Source organism: Schistocerca cancellata, chromosome 2 (assembly GCF_023864275.1).
Source record: "Schistocerca cancellata isolate TAMUIC-IGC-003103 chromosome 2, iqSchCanc2.1, whole genome shotgun sequence".
Classification (NCBI taxonomy): domain Eukaryota; kingdom Metazoa; phylum Arthropoda; class Insecta; order Orthoptera; family Acrididae; genus Schistocerca; species Schistocerca cancellata.
Window position 1 is genome coordinate 329,839,893 of NC_064627.1, and position 16,430 is coordinate 329,856,322.

General features: G+C 41.4%; 2 pseudogenes; one reads left to right on the forward strand and one right to left on the reverse strand.

Annotated features, from left to right (window-relative positions):
- Positions 1 to 4,741: 4,741 nt before the first annotated feature.
- Positions 4,742 to 4,859, forward strand: LOC126163265 (5S ribosomal RNA; annotated as a pseudogene).
- A 2,582-nt stretch (positions 4,860 to 7,441) lies between these two features.
- Positions 7,442 to 7,559, reverse strand: LOC126163652 (5S ribosomal RNA; annotated as a pseudogene).
- Between the last annotated feature and the right edge of the window lie 8,871 nt (positions 7,560 to 16,430).

Sequence of the window (16,430 nt, forward strand, 5' to 3'; positions counted from 1 at the left end):
GCATATTTGTGTCGTACTGTTTAATGGAACTTTTATAAGCCTGTGTCCTTATTGACTGGACATGGTACTTTCCTTTTTGTCTTAAAACATCTACATCGATATTGAAGTTTTTATTTGTGTAGCCTATATTACATGTAGAACAACGCGACTAGGATATGAACAATGGAGGAAATGTGCGTTTTAATAGAGCTAACGTCGGAATTTTATGCGTGCCTGTTGAGTAAACGGTGTGATTTACGAACTAGAAACATCTCGCAACTGCCGCTGGAATGCGTTGCGATCGCGTATACCACGTTGGGATCCACGTACCGTATGCACAAGTCGCATCATTCCTGAGCGTTCAGCAGCACGTTGAACTCAGCACGCTCAACGTTGACGTTCTACACCACGGTCCGTTTGCCGACGGCTTTAGCCTTCTGCCCAGTCCTGGAGAATAAGAGTGAACGACGCCCCGGAAAAGACGTCGTGCAGATCTGCACCGCGTGTCCGTTGCTCCAAGCACTGCTGCTGCCTCAGCTCCACACTGTGCGAAAACCATCCGTCAACTCCCTGCGCCGGGCTCTTCGGAGGACTTTCTCTAGACGTGACTCCAGCGGTCGCTTTTGAAGACTAGGCGAGGCAGCTAAAGCCGCACAAGGGAGAAACCCGCGTTCCCTGGTGTGACGCCAGCTATAAGTTATCGATAGTGGGAAGAAGAAATGAGCCGCCACGGTTCATACCCAATTCGTTTTCTCCCTACGCACATACTGATAACTCAATGGCTAACAGCACCATGAAACTCACGAGTGATTTCTTTCGCTGATTTCAAGCGCTTGTTTTCGTACACCCTCCGCAATTTTCAATGCTTTGTGTCCATCGGTACATATGTTCTAACGTGTCTTGGTTTACCTGTAGTTGTTCGTTCGTGTTCCCGCTTCAGAATCGCATGACCAATAGCCGCCTTGGGCAGCTTCAAAAGTGTTGAAGTGTCCCTGATGGATTTCTTCCTCAGGTGACAGCAACTGACTAGTCCACGTTAGATGTCACTGAGCTCTCCTGACCCCGCTAAAAGCCGGCCTTTATGGCCGAGCGGTTCTAGGCGCTTCGGTCCGGAACCGCGCGACTGCTACGGTCGCAGGTTCGAATCCTGCCTCGGACGTGGATGTGTGTGATGTCCTTAGGTTACTTAGGTTTAAGTAGATTCTAAGTCTAGGGGACTGATGACCTCAGATGTTAAGTCCCATAGTGCTTAGAGCCATTTGAACCATTCTGATCCACACAATCCGCTGTTATTTATTCTCTTCTGAAACCACAACACACCCTGCTTCTGTTTGCACTGGCAAATCCGACTATCGTGACGTCTAGTGATCAATTCCTCATTACACAGTGGTGCCTGCGAGCTTGATCAGATAGTATAGACAATCACGTAGCTCCTCCACTTGTTTCCCTTCCTATCTCCCATAGTAATTCCCGTTCGTCCAATGAACAACCCTCAGTTTCAATTTTTTTTTTTTTTTGCATTACTATCTGTAAAATAAGAAGTACGCATTGATTGTAAACTTTCGTTTTATTTTCCGAAACCTGGTTTACTTTCTCAACAGCACTAGACCATTTTAAAACTTCAGTTTCTTTCTTTGTGTGTCCATCCAGTCAATGTCATCAACTTCACTGCTAACTTGCGCAATTTTTTTTTCAAGATACAGTTATTGTACTTTTACAATAATTGATTTTTGTCCTACCCTCACCCTGATTCTATTACGTTCTTCGCTCTGTCTATCTGCACCAGAATCAAGCAGACCACGGACATCATCAAAACGAAATTGCTTCAGGTATCTTCCATTGACGTGTACTCATTCGTTATTTTCTGGCTTAAGTGCCCCAAAATTTCCTTTGGAACTGATAAGAACAGTTTTGGTGATATAAAATCCTAAGTGACTTCCCCTCAATTCTGAATGTGTCATTATACTGATAAAATCTAATGGAATAGGTTCCCAAATATGAGTCGCTCAAAGACTTCTTCAGTAATAGAATCCAGCACGCTGTCCACGATGGCGAGTGTTCATCAGAGACAAGGTTACCGTCAGGAGTGCCCCAAGGAAGAAATGTGATAGGACTGCTATTACTTTCTATATAGATAAATGATCTGGTGGACAGGTGCGCAGTAATCTGCGGCTGTTTGTTGATAATGCTGCGGTCTACAGGAAGGTCCCGAATTGAGTGACTGTAGGACGATAGAAGTGAACGTAGACAAAATTCCTAGCTGATCTTATTAATGGCAGGAAGCTAAAAATGTAGAAAAATGTAAGCTTATATGGACTAATAGGAAAAACAAACCCCCTAATGTTCGCATATACGATTAGTAGTGTCCTGTTTGACAAGTCGCGTTGTTTAAATATCTGGGCGTAACGTTGCAAAGCGATATGAAATGGAACGAACATTTAAGAATATTGGTAGAAAAGGCGAAAGATCCATTTCGGTTTATTGGGAGAGAGTTCTAGGAAAGTATGGTTCATCTGTAACGGAGGCGCCGGCCGGAGTGGCCGAGCGGTTCTAGGCGCTACAGTCTGGAACCGCGCGACCGCTACGGTCATAGATTCGAATCCTGCCTCGGGCATGGATGTGTGTGATGTCCTTAGGTTAGTTAGGTTTAAGTAGTTCTAAGTTCTAGGGGACTGATGACCTTAGAAGTTAAGTCCCATAGTGCTCAGAGCCATTTGAACCATTTTTTTTTTTTTTTTGTAACGGAGGCCGCATAGAGGATGCTGGTGCCACCTGTTCTTGAGCAGTGCTCTAGTGATGGGGATCCGCACCAGGTCGGATTAGAGGAAGACACCGAAGCAATTCAAAAGGCGGGCTGCTAGATTTGTTACCGGCACGTTCAAACAACACGTAAATATTACGGAGACTCTTCGGGAACTCAAACGAATCCCTGGAGGGAAGCTGATGATGTTCTTTTCGAGGAACACAACTGAGGAAATTTAGAGAAACGGCATGTCAAGCTGGCTGCAGAACGATTCTGCACATTTCACATCAAGACAATGAAGATAAGCCGGCCGTTGTGGCCGAGCGGTTCTAGGCGCTACAGTCTGGAGCCGAGCGACCGCTACGGTCGCAGGTTCGAATCCTGCCTCCGGCATGAATGTGTGTGATGTCCTTAGGTTAGTTAGGTTTGAGTAGTTCTAAGTCTAGGGGACTGATGAGCTCAGATGTTAAGTCCCACTGTGCTCAGAGCCATTTTAACCATCTGAATGAAGATAAAATCCGAGAAGTGAGGGCTCTTGCAGAGGCATATACACGGTCATTTTTCCTTCGCTCTGTTTGCGATCGGAAGGGAAAGAAAATGGCTAGTAGTGGTACAGGATACCCTCCACCACGCTCTGTACGGTGGCTTGCGGCGTATGTACGTAGATGTACATGTGTAAGACGAAACATTCCATAGTCTACTACTCCAGTCTACTAATGTACGATGAATCAGATTCGTCTCTCAATGACTATTAACTCAGATGTCGTTAAGACGGAGTCAAAAAATTATTCACAAAAGCATGAATTCCAAACAACGTGCTATTTCCTACTGATTTTTCCGCTCCATTAGTTCGTTCGCAACGTGTAAATGGTTCATACTTCTCAACACGAAGAAATCCTGATGAGAGATCTTCAGACAAGAGAGACTCCCCAAGTTGCAGATGGCTCATTTTAAGCAATGAATTCATTAAAGGGTGAAATTCAAGTTTTAACAGACTCTGGGTCGATTGTATAGTATAAAGAAAGATGTCGAGCCGGCCGAAGTGGCCGTGCGGTTAAAGGCGCTGCAGTCTGGAACCGCAAGACCGCTACGGTCGCAGGTTCGAATCCTGCCTCGGGCATGGATGTTTGTGATGTCCTTAGGTTAGTTAGGTTTAACTAGTTCTAAGTTCTAGGGGACTAATGACCTCAGCAGTTGAGTCCTATAGTGCTCAGAGCCATTTGTACCATTTGAAAGATGTCGAAGAAAAAACTCTTAACCACGTTTCCAAAGGCAAGAAAAGAATGTAAGAGATCATCGAGGCGGTGGATGCATTCAGAACAGATCCTGCGGCTCGAAGCGTGGCAGGAATGGAATGTGAATATCTACATTGAATCGAAAACGAAACAATAGTTCCATTAGCATCTGCTGCAAGTACAAGAAACAGGCGTGATGCTCTTTCAGTTATTGAAGTACACATGCAAATCAGTGGCAACTCATTGCTCTCTTTTATCCCAGCCAACAGGGATTAAAATAAAGGTCGATTAGAGGGAAAAAAAGTGTGGTCGTAAATTTTTGGGCAGTGTTAGGAGAGAGTATCCTGAACAACAGACTAAAAATTCTGAAAGATGGAGTGTGAGCGTTGAGGGAAGGGACGGGAGGGGGGCGGGGCGTTTAAAAGTCAAAATTTTTATATTTTTCTCGAATAACTCGAAAACCTCGCCTTCTAGCGAAAATCTGTCATATCACAAAATGAAAATACATTAAATTTCCTACAAAACATTTCCTATTAATACTTTTTTTCTCTAGTACTAGTACTAGGTTCGAAAAAAGTGCGGATTATTAAAAATATTGTTTTGACGGTATAAAATTAATGTTTATCTTTAAATGAAGTGGGTTAGAACAATTATTAAATGTTTGTACAATGTCTGAGTGCAGGAGAGTCGTATTAGACAGTAAATTGCGTTTCAGGGGTGAAATAAATGAAGGGGGAGGGGAGGAGGGATGTACGGGGTATAAGCGCGTGTTAAGGCAGATGCCGGCAACGGCCTTGCCGCAGTGGATGCACCGGTTCCCGTGAGCTCACCGAAGTTAAGCGCTGTCGGGCGTGACCAGCACTTGCTTGGGTGACCATCTGGGTCGCCATGCGCTGTTGCCATTTTTCGGGTTGCACTCAGCCTCGTGATGCCAATTGAGGAGCTACTCGACCGAATAGTAGCGTCACCGGTCACAGAAAACAATCGTAAATAGCGGGAGATCGGTGTGATGACCACACGCCCCTCCTATCCCCATCCTCATTTGAGGATGACACGGCGGTCGGATGGTCCCAATGGGCCACTTCTCGCCTGAAGACTGAGTGCTTAATGTAGATGCCGGATGATGTTCGTACACTCCCCTCCTTCCACTACGTCACAAGACGCAACTACAGGGTGTCTCACAAAACTACGCCGACCCCCACAGTGCGTCTTATGAAACACTGGCGAGGCAGTGCGCTGACTATATCTGGAGGATGCTTAGTTTCCACATACTGCGTTAACACTAAAAGGATACATGTTACTAACAACACTAACGCAGGTAATGCAAATGGACAGAATCTACATAAACTCTGCACACTGTTCTGCAGGTCTAGAGGAGAAATCGATTCTAAGTCATCCTGCACAGCAGTTATCGTTAGTGGTCTACCGGGAAAGGCAACTTCCCCCGCCATCAGTGCTGGTCGATTTTCAGTTTGTAAGAGGTCCATGACTAAGGAATTTATTGTTAGCGCACTCGAGCAGATATAACTTCGATGGATTGCTCACGCGCTGCCGTAAGTTAAAATAGAATCGCAGACCGGAGAGTAGTGTCGGCAGTAGTAGTAGCAGCCAGGGTTGTGATATGTACAAGAATTCTCGTACGCATACGAGAATTTCGCCATTTGTACGATACACGAGGCAAAAGTGAATATCGTACACGAAAATACGTGATTTTTGCCTAAACTTTTTTTTTTTTTAGCGTTTAATCTGATCGATAACTGGAGTCGTTACAGACGACTTACTCTACCCTATCCTATCCTAACTTAGTCTACAGACGTCACAGAAACATACATGCCCACGGGGGAACTCGAACCTTAGTAGTTGCGGGCTCGTGGCTCGTGACACCACACCATACACACCATATCGTGTGGCTATGGAGGCGGGTCCAAATTTTTTACCAAATATACATTATACACATTTGTTTGGAAAATAATCAATTCATCTGTTCTATTTTAAAAATGATTAGAAACTGTTACGGATCCATGCAGTCTCTGTCAATCAACATATTTCAGGCAGGAGAGAGAGCGCCAAACTACCGACATGACAAAACGATTAAAGTCAAGAATGAGACTTAGTTCAAAGCCTTGTAGTGCTACAACGATGAAAATTAATATTACGACGATGTCAAACCTTATTTTCATGATTTAAAGAAGTATTCATGATATTAAAAATGTAATTATAATTTTATTGTTACCAGTTACAGTCAATTTACCAACGGTAGAGCCAACACAAATACTAATGGATCCATTTTCTCTCTTAATGATGAAAATGGAACAATGTTTAAAATACAGGAACAATTACAGATACAGCGTGAACAACAAACTGCTAAACAGCTTGCAACTGAGATTAATAATAATTTAGATAAACGGATTAGCAGAGTAGATGAACGGATTAGGACCTTGGATGAACGCATCAGTCAATTATACGAGCGTACGCAGTTAAGCTTTTCACAGTTCTCAAAAGAGATAGATCAAAAGCTTGAAAACCGGTTAAAAGAACACGATCGCCAGCTGCGACAGCAAATAAATGCCCAGTTGTCTGCTGTACAGAACAACATTTCAAGTATGCAACAAACATACCATGACTTACCACAGAATTTAAAGCAAGTAACCCAGGATGTGGACAAATTACAACAAACACACACTTCTTTGGAAGCAGAAATACGCAACATAAGTACACGTACAGAAAACCTTACGGTTGATAATCAAAACGTAATAGAACAATAATGCAAAGCACAAGAAGAATGCGTTGTGACCACATTCAACACATGGCTAAAAGACAAAGACAAAGATAAACAAATTAGTACTGTTATACAGAAGGAACTACCTGTGATATTACAACGAGCAGGAACACAACTGATACATGAAAACAACACAAAGATTCATGAACTGCAGACTGAATTACAAAACGTGCAGAAAGTGCTTAATGAAACACGTATGCAAACATCTCATAACAGTTCACCAGAGTGTGTTAGTATCACAGAAACACGCCCTGATCATTATGAAACGCCTTTAACTGAAAGTAGGGGGCAGACGGTAATAATTTCAATCCAATACGTGGAGTAACATCCGTTTATCAAGACCATACACAATCATTGGTCACTCAGGATGCTTTAGTGAAGAATTCACAGTTTCAGAAGTTTACCAAAGATAAGAACGGACCCCATCCAATTGTGTTTATCAAAGGGATCCGCGGAATAATGCCAAAAAGTTGGAACGAAAGGGAGGAAATTGTCTTTAGAGAGCACTCCGTCTTCAGGCCACATGTGACCCATCGGGGCCATCCGACCGCCGTATCATCCTCTGATGAGGATGCGGATAGGAGGGGCGTGGGGTCAGCACACCGCTCTCCCGGTCGTTATGATGGTTTTCTTTGACCGGAGCCGCTGCTATTCGGTCGAGTAGCTCCTCAATTGGCATCACGAGGCTGAGTGCACCCAGAAAAATGGCAACAGCTCATGGCGGCCCGGATGGTCACCCATCCAAGTGCCGGCCACGCCCGACAGCGCTTACCTTCGGTGATCTGACGGGAACCGGTGTACCCATTGCGGCAAGGCCGTTGCCAGAAAATTGTATTTACCATTACCCATATTCAAGGTGAGCCAGCGTTGTTCGCGACACACAAAGCTGAACAATGCAGCTCCTTCGATGAACTTGAACAAGCTTTTCTAAACAAGTATTTTTCGCGTGGGGTACAAGAACGATTAAGAAAAGAAGTTTATAGTTCTGAGCCATTTAATAGGAAAGGCGGTACTTTGCGGAAATATTTCTAAAAGTATCTGGACAAAGTGAAATATTTATCCACACCAATTCCTGAGTGTGATGCTTTAAAGATATTAAAGGAGAAGTTACCGCGTGATCTAAAGGAGAAATTGTTTCACATTCCTGAAGACAACGCGGAACATTTTCTATCTGTACTGGACTCTTTAGATTTGGTTATCGAAGAGGACAGACACCATTATGGGAATAATTCGTCGAATAATGGTAATGGTAATGGCAACGGGCGAAACCACAAGAACAATAGTAATAGAAACACCTACTATGGGAATCAAAATCATTGGAATAGTCCGAATTATTCAGGATGGCAGAACCACAATATGAACACAAATGGACAGTACGGTAATGCACCGAATCACAATTATCATCCACAGAACAATAGTGGACAAAACAATAACGGAAACTTTTCAAAGAAACGGAAACGAGATTTTAGAGTTAACGCCAATTACAATAATGGTAATTTTTCAAATAATCAGCAAAACATGCAACCACCGTATAACTGGTCAACACAGAATTATGCACAACAGCAATGGCAGCAGCCTAGGCCACCGCAGTATCACAGCAACAATCATGTACAACCCCCGTACAACACAAATATGTCAAATAAAATGCAGCAGCATATGAATGCGCAGCCATGGTAACCACCGAATCAAAATATCAAGATCATTGAGGTAAGTGAACCACAACCGTCAACCAGTACCAGTCAGTCAAACTAGATGCGACGACATTCTGCTCGCGTGTGTCAGTCGCAGGGTGTCTAGGGGGCATTTGCATGAATGATGTTAGTAATAACGAGCAACCAAGCGTGCAGACAACCAGCTGTAGTAACAATGAGAATATGTGTCGCATAGAATCAGCAGCGATCGGGTCTAACAACGCAAAAGATGTAGTGTGTAGGAATAATTCTGTTGATGTTGCTCAGCAACGTAGTTCAAATGGTTAAAATGGCTCTGAGCACTATGGGACTTAACATCTGTGGTCATCAGTCCCCAATTAAACCTAACTAACCTAAGGACATCACACACAGCCATGCCCGAGGCAGGATTCGAACCTGCGACCGTAGCGGTCACGCGGTTCCAGACTGAAGCGCCTATAACCGCACGGCCACACCGGCCGGCAGCAACGTAGTTCAACTATCCAGATGTTAAGATATAATGACGGAGTCGATATACGAGAGGAATTATGTCAATATTTTCGGAAGAAGTGTAATTTATTTGAACGGGAAGTTGTACAAGCAGCTATAGTTTGTGATATTTATGGTATTCAAACTACGGTGATTTTAGATACTGGATCATCTGTTTCTGTGCTGAATGAATCGTTCTTTCTTCACTTAAAGAAGATTAGAAAGATTCCGGTTTTTCCAGTCACTAATTGTCGAGTTACAGGAGCCATTAGTCAGAAAGCCCAACTAGTTCGGGAACAGACACGGATTTGTGTTAATTTTGGAATGGGAGCCAAAGAGTGCACCTTCCTTATTGTAAGAAATTTAGCCGTGAACTGTCTCCTCGGATTAGATATTGTGAGAGACGGAAACTATAATCGATCTCGCAAAGGGCGAATGCAGCATGTGTTTCGGTGACACGAGAGTCAGGGTAGACTTGGTAAAGACCAAAGAACTGCATGGCAAATATTGTCAAATTTTAAAGATAGAACCGATTGCGCACATTTATGGCGGCTTCAAGATAGTTTCAATTGCAGTACATTCCCGGTCATGGAAGATGTGAAGGACGAGGAGAATATCCACCTCTGTGAAATAGTAGAAAAAGTACAACAATCCTCTGGTCTTGACAGTCTGCAACAAAAGTAATTATTAGACACACTTACCAATTATCGTAAAGATTTTTGAAAAAACCTGGACTAATTAAAGGTTACGTGTACGACATGCAAGTGTTTCCCCATTAAATTTACTGTCGTCAGACGTACTCAATACCCAGCTCGAAAAGGGAAGCAGTAACAAAAGAAATCAGACGAATGCTGGAATGGGGAATTATTGAGACCTCGTTATCACCATATAGTAACCCACTTTTATCGGTAATGAAATCCGATGAAAGCGTAAGGTTGGTTCTCGACGCTCGCCGGATTAATCAAATTATTATGCCTGTCAGGACGCGGCCTGAGAATCTAGAAGAACTATTACAGAAGTTCCATGGGATAAAGTATCTATCAAGCCTCGACCTCCGCGCGTCATACTGGCAGGTGGTCTTAACGCCAAGATCTAGGAAATATACAGCATTTATTTATAGAGGAAGAAACTATCAATTCAGAGTATTGCCATTCGGATTGAATGTCAGTGCCGGAGTCTTTATTAATGCGCTTGACACTGTCCTAGGCCCGGATTTGTTAGAGCAAGTTACTGTCTATGTGGACGATTTATTAATTGCTTCACCAGCGTAGGACGAGCATATCAAACTAATTAACTTGGTGTTACAAAAATTTGAACTTGCAGGTGTTACGGTTAACCTTAAGAAGTCCAAGTTTGGAAAAACGGAGATAAAGTTTCTAGGACATATAGTATCATCAGAAGGAATCTTCCCGGATAGTACGAAACTCGAGGCTATCAGAAATTGTCCATATCCGGCCAACAAAAGACAATTAAAGGCATATGTGGGTCTTGTATCCTTTTTCCGAAAGTTCGTGCCTAATCAATGGCTTAACAGCGAACATATATTGGGGCTTCTGAAAAAGAATGCGCCGTGGGTGTGGACTGACCAGTGTGCACATGATTTCGACACGATCAAGCATTGCTTGTCAAATGCTGAAATCTTGCACCATCCAGATCTCAGTAAGGATTTTTGCATAACCTCAGATGTTTCATGTACTGGGTTAGGTGCGTGTTTATTTCAAACAGAAACAGTAGACTGACACGAGCAAATAAAAATAATATCTTTCGCAAGTCGTGTATTATCGGAATGCGAACGCGCATATTCCACTACAGAGCTTGATGCATTGGCAGTGGTATGGGCGTTTCGCAAATTTCATTATTATGTTTATGGTAGACACGTTCGGGTATACTGTGATCATCAGGCTTTGAGTTTCCTGCTGACCTGTAAACTTCTCCATGCACGTTTGGCAAGATGGACATTAGCGTTGCAGGAGTATGATTTCCAGATTATTTACATCAAAGGAAGTAATAATATTGTGGCAGATGCTTTGTCTAGGCTACCCCAAGGTTTACCTCAATTTAGTGAACTCACAGAGCAAGCATCGGAATTTAAAGTGTTACTAATGGCGGACAATGTTAATCGTAAATATTTTCTAGACAGGTGTAAAAATATGGCACAAAAACAGGATATAGATAATATTTGACACGAGATCAAGGATCAACTGAGGACGGATCCTACTTCGAAATTGCATAAATATTACATGTTACATCAGGATGTGTTATTCTTTAGAAGAAATGAGGATTCACGAAACTGGCTAGTATGTATTCCGCAGAATGTGAGTAAAAATTAATAATATATACACATAATGTTTGGGGTCATTTCGATTCAAGGAAGTGCCTGGCGAAACTAAGAATGTATTGTCATTTTAATAACATGTATAGAAAGATCCTATGGATGACGCGAGCATGTGACATTTGCCAGCGCGTAAAGCCGTATGCTTTATCATCGCAGACATTAATGCAGTCAATTGTTCCAACTGTTTCGCGCCAACTTTTAAGTATTGACATCGCTGCACCTCTGCCAACTGCCAGAGGAGGGGTCAAATACCTCGTAGCAGTGCTAGATAACTTTACTAAGTTTGTAAAGCTATTTGCTACAAAAACAACAGACACAAGAACGATAATAAACCGATTGGAAAAGGATTACATACCTCATTTCGGAACGCCAGAAACATTACTCTCTGACAATGCCTCAAATTTTACGAGTGTTACCTGGAAGAAATTCTTAGAGAAACAACTGCCAGAGGAGGGGTCAAATACCTCGTAGCAGTGCTAGATAACTTTACTAAGTTTGTAAAGCTATTTGCTACAAAAACGACAGACACGAGAACGATAATAAACCGATTGGAAAAGGATTACATACCTCATTTCGGAACGCCAGAAACATTACTCTCTGACAATGCCTCAAATTTTACGATTGTTACCTGGAAGAAATTCTTAGAGAAACATAATATAAAACCAATTTTCATTTCGAAGTTCCACCCCCAAGGTAATCCCACAGACGTGTGTTCCGCGTGTTTAATCGCTTTGTGAGAACGTACTGCTCAGCTAAACAAACTAAGTGGGTAGAATACATAGAGCCGTTTGAAAGTATTGTAAACTACATACCACATTTATCGACAGGTTTTACTCCAGCAGAACTCACATTAAAACAAAAGAGAACAATAGTTGGGTCAACCCACTTTCAAAACTAAATACCGAACCGGAAGACTGGGAGGACAAAGTTGGACAAGCATTGGTCACACTATACGAGAATGCACAGAAATGGCAAGAATCAACCGGAGACTACAGAATACTCAACAATTTAACGTGGGAGATATGGTGTTAGGAAGGAATTATCCGCAGTCGTCACTATTAAAGAGAAAAATAAAGAAGTGGTTTCCGTTATATTCAGGACCATCTGTGATCTTAGGTACACCACATAAAAATAGTTATTTCTTGGTCTATTCCAACTCAAATAGACAGAAAGGACTATACAATCACAAGGACTTGAAATGATATGTATCTTAAGTACAGTAGATGACCTTTTACGTGTGTCGTCATGAGGTGAAGTCAAACATCAAAGACTCAAGTACTGTGCGAGTAGGCTAAGTGACAATTATTAATTAATGGACTAGTGTATAAGTATTTCATGGACACATTGTGATGTGGCGTGTGGGAGAATAGGAACATACAACATTGGAAGCATCAGTACTGCTTGGAGGAAGAGACTCTCAGAATACCAATTAGTTGTAAGAAAACTTCAGCTCCGGTTCGACGGAGAAGAGGACGCCGAGCTCCAACAAGGAGAAGAAGAATTGCTTCAAGATGATTCCACCCTAAGACACTTAATCAAACATAATACAAACTTATTGAGATTTAGTAAACTTTCAGGAACTTATGCGTGTAAAACTACGAACAGTGAACAGAACTGCCTATTTCACACAACAGTAGGCTATAGTGACTTTAGAAAATAAACGTTTCATTTTGTTGATTGTTAACTATTTTGAACTCACTAGGGTGAGCAGGTTATGTTCTTTTTTTTTTCTTTCAGACTGTGTACAGGATAAACTTACAACATGTAAAGTTTATGCAAGGTACGTATAGGTTTAACAAATTTTCCACCGTAAGTTAGTGCTCGGACTTGCATGAGCTATAAACCAGGTCGAACCAGATGTTGTCCATGACTGAACAGATCATTACGCAGACAAACATATACAGACTTGTGTTTATCACTGCACAATTCTTTGTAAGTCCAGGAGCACCTTTTCGAGAAAATATATGACTTAGGATTTGCTTTTATATTGTAAATGACTACAATTATGTACTTCATTTGATATGTACAATCATTCAGTTATTAATCATTATATAACTAGACTGTGTAAAGACATTCTTATGGGCAGCACAAGGACTTTACCTTGTCAGACTTGATAACTGTGATCAAGTGACTACGTGGTGGAGTGAACATGTCACAGATGACCTATGAACAAAGACTTCCTGTGAACATTGTCCTCTGCGCGTACGAACTTTATTTCACTGGCGAAAGAGTGGAATTTAACACAAAAGTGGACGCTCAATGAGTGCATTGTGTTACCATGATTTCGTTTTCAAATTTTGTGCTACGAGTGTTTAGTAATTCCAAGTATTCAGAGTGTTATTGGGACCACATGCGTGAACGTAACATTCCAGGCAAACTAAAACTCAAGAGCAAGTGTTTTTATCGATCAGTTAGCAACAGTGGTGAGTCGTAACAGTGTTGGGAACTGCTACTGACTATATCATTAAACCCATCGCAGAACGGTATCAATGTTGGAACGTAATTACATGAACCTTTAATTGCAGATAGTCAGTTACGTCGGAAGGACGAATGGACTTGCATCGTGATAAAGAAACTAAGAAACTCACAAACAGTCGAACACCTCACAAAAAAAAAAAACACATTCTTCTTGTTGAGTGAAAGAGTGCGTGAAATATGATGTAATTTAGATGTTAATTTAAGGAACTGATACTGCTGTTTGAATTTCATGGGACTTTATGCTGGGATGCTGCGCACACGTGTCGGTGAGAGCAGCATACTGCAGCGACATCATCCGTCATCGCTTGCCGCACCCTGCAACGTCATCGCAGTCCATCGCAGACTTACCTGATGGGGCGAGACATCGGTGTTGCAGTACACCAATCGCCAGTCGTCGTCACCAGCAGCACTATCACGAAATTGTACCATTATTAAATGTCATACGAAGTGAATATTCAAATGCTCAAAATTAAAAAAGAGGGTATGGAAGATGTGCTCTCTCCGCCGTGGTTTTTTTCCGGGGTTTTTCCCATTGGCCTTTGCCCGAATGGGAGAGCGTAACTCAAAATCACTGAGACTTAAAAGTAAACAAAGCACATGCTTCCAGGTGAAAGAACACAGTGAACTTTAAACAGAACAGACAAGGAAAATAAGCCTGCTTGGGTGTCCAGTCAAACAAGTGTGACTGTACATCCAAAGGGGGCAATGTAGTGCTACAACGATGAAAATTAGTATTACGACGATGTCAAACCTTATTTTCATGATTTAAAGAAGTATTCATGATATTAAAAATGTAATTATAATTTTATTATTTTCATTTTTGTGCTCAGTGTATCAAATGCTTTCTAGTGCACGGAATAAATTAGCATTGTTTGTACTACGAAACTATATATGATTGTTGAGGGTTAAGCATGTAATAATTCGATGTAAGACATTTTGTTTAGTCTGATTTTTGTTCTCGTACTGGTCGGTAGAGAAGGAAAAATTCCTTAATCGATGTGAAGGTATAAAGGCTGTAAAAAGGAGAGAGAGAGAAGGTAAATACAAGCTATTCAAAACAAATATCTCTAAAGTGTAACGTCTTGTGATTTCCTACAACTAAAAATTGCAAGGTCTAATCTGAGCCTGTCCTGAATAACAACGAAGAACATTTATTTTACCATATATTTTCTTCGTTTGATCACGGTTGTGATTCGCATGTTTCTTTTTGTTATGCGACGTGTTATGAATATTTTCATTATACGCGCAAAAGTGCACACAGTTTTAATCGAACCTGCGTCTTTCGGAAACGATAACTTTCAATCAGTACAATTACGCGAATACCGTCTAAAACGCAACCGTTATCGCAAAAGTGTTTCCTGGCCCAAATAATTCTTATAAAATGTGTATTCTCCAAAGCGAGCAGCATTGCACTATCGCTGACTCGCAACAATCGAAAGAGTAAAAACAGTGCTTAAATAAAATTGCCACCTTTTAACAATTATTATTATCCCATTAAATAAATAAATAGCAATTCAGTGGCTATCCAATCAATAAACAGAGAGGGCAATTCAGCCTGGCCCTGGAAAATAAATTAAATAAGCTAACAATAACGAATCACTTTGCTTTGCATGACATATTTCACTCTGTTCGAATTGTTAAGTTTCAGGAATAGAGCGGCCAACGAATCTCAAAGCACTAAATGGAACTTTAATCGAATATTATTGGAAAGCAGTTAACAGTAGACCTAATTACCCTATAATATGGAATTGTTAAGTACAAACGAAAGACATTTCAGCAGACGGTATTGTTTCGTCTTCAACAAACGATACTCTTAACAATGCGTAATTCGCGTATAGTCATTAAGAGTACGTTTAGCTGAATTCATTTACTGTGTAGTTTCTTTTTGTAAGTGTTTCGGGTTACTGTGTGTTACTGTGAGTGGAGAAATGGGAAGTGACAGTGAATATGAAAACACAAGCACGAAACTTTCGTGCACGCCGGAGAAAAAACGTCTAAAAAGAGGTGAAATCTCGAAGACAGAACGGCCTGTCTATCGACAACAAAAATTTCGTGATGAGTGGCTACATATGCCAGGTTTACGTAATTGGCTGGTGCGCGATAGTGATCCGCTCAGGGCGCGATGCAGATATTGCAATACCAGCATGGTTTCCGAAATCCAGAATATTAAAAACCATTCCAGAAGTAAGAAGCACCTAAACATGGTGCAGTCTGCTACCGTGCGACAGCCTTCAGTTGCTCAATTTGTCACAAACGCACAACCAGTTAAGAGGAAGGTTGCTAAAGCTGAAATCAAATTATCAGCATTCTTAGCAGAACATAATGTGGTATTTTTAGTTGCTGACCATTTATCCGATTTGTTAAAAGATATTTTTCCAGACTCGGATATTGCAAGGGCAATGACTCTTAAACGGCACAAAGCACGTGCCATTTTTTCTAATGTTATTGGGGCGTCACACAAAGAAGTGTTGGCGAAAAAACTACAACACGCCAAATTTAGCATAATGACGGACGAGTTCACCGATATCGGAACTGTGAAAAATTCCTGCGTGGCGATCCGCTTTTATGACAAAGATTCAGGGGAGTAATAATAAGAGCTAGTTTTGAAATAATTACCAAATTAATTCTAAAATAAATTTTCCTGTTAAGTTACCACTTTGTATCACTTCTCCTTTTACAGGTTGTATTGAAAGTAAGTTTTTGGAGCTATATAAAGTTTATG